General features: G+C 40.1%; 1 non-coding gene across 1 annotated transcript; it reads left to right on the plus strand.

The window, feature by feature from the left end:
* The first annotated feature begins 515 nt into the window (after positions 1 to 515).
* Positions 516 to 618, plus strand: LOC119920428. The gene has a single exon (XR_005448174.1). It is a non-coding gene; the product is annotated as a U6 spliceosomal RNA (small nuclear RNA).
* Positions 619 to 992: the final 374 nt, after the last annotated feature.

Below are 992 nucleotides of genomic sequence, written 5' to 3' on the forward strand. Positions count from 1 at the left end.
ATTTTTTTTCCATTATTTCCAACCTCAAATGCCCCAAGTGTGCCGATCTAGGAGATCTAGCTGTCCAAAGATATGTTTTCCATCTGCATGCCTTTTAATCCTATCCCAAACTCCAGAGACTTGACACCAAAATGACTCAACCTCAAGAAGTAAAGCTTCTTTGGTTGCCATACGATTGCCGTTTCTCTGATACTGAAACAAAGGATGCTGTGGAGACAAACATCCATCCAAGGCTGAAATGGCACACAAAGTCCAGAGAAATTCAGGTAGAAGAACTTTGTCTCATATAGTAAGGTTAAATAGATTTAAATTGCTCCAATTTACCTTTGAGACAGAATTATACTGGCTCATTTATCAAAGAGCTCTTACATCTGAACCATATTAACTCAACCACTTCGAGGAAGTTTTCTAGTTTTTCCTTTTCTTGAGCTCCAGAGGCTTCTGTGAGTCTAAATTAAAAAGACATATAGATGATAGATGAATGGAGTGAAAGTGAGATAAGCTTACTCAGAGATAAGCTTTGGCAGCACATATACTAAAATTGGAACGATACAGAGAAGATTAGCATGGCCCCTGCGCAAGGATGACACGCAAATTCGTGAAGCGTTCCATATTTTTCTTCAAGGCCCTACTGAGAGCTCACCTCCTCCAGGAGGCCTTCCCAGACTGAGCCCCTTCCTTCCTCTCCCCCTCGTCCCCCTCTCCATCCCCCTCATCTTACCTCCTTCTCTTCCCCACAGCACCTGTATATATGTATATATGTTTGTACATATTTATTACTCTATTTATTTATTTTACTTGTACATATCTATTCTATTTATTTTATTTTGTTAGTATGTTTGGTTTTGTTCTCTGTCTCCCCCTTTTAGACTGTAAGCCCACTGTTGGGTAGGGACTGTCTCTATATGTTGCCAACTTGTACTTTCCACGTGCTTAGTACAGTGCTCTGCACACAGTAAGCACTCAATAAATACGATTGATTGATTGATTGC

The sequence above is a fragment of the Tachyglossus aculeatus genome, chromosome X1 (assembly GCF_015852505.1).
Source record: "Tachyglossus aculeatus isolate mTacAcu1 chromosome X1, mTacAcu1.pri, whole genome shotgun sequence".
Lineage (NCBI taxonomy): Eukaryota > Metazoa > Chordata > Mammalia > Monotremata > Tachyglossidae > Tachyglossus > Tachyglossus aculeatus.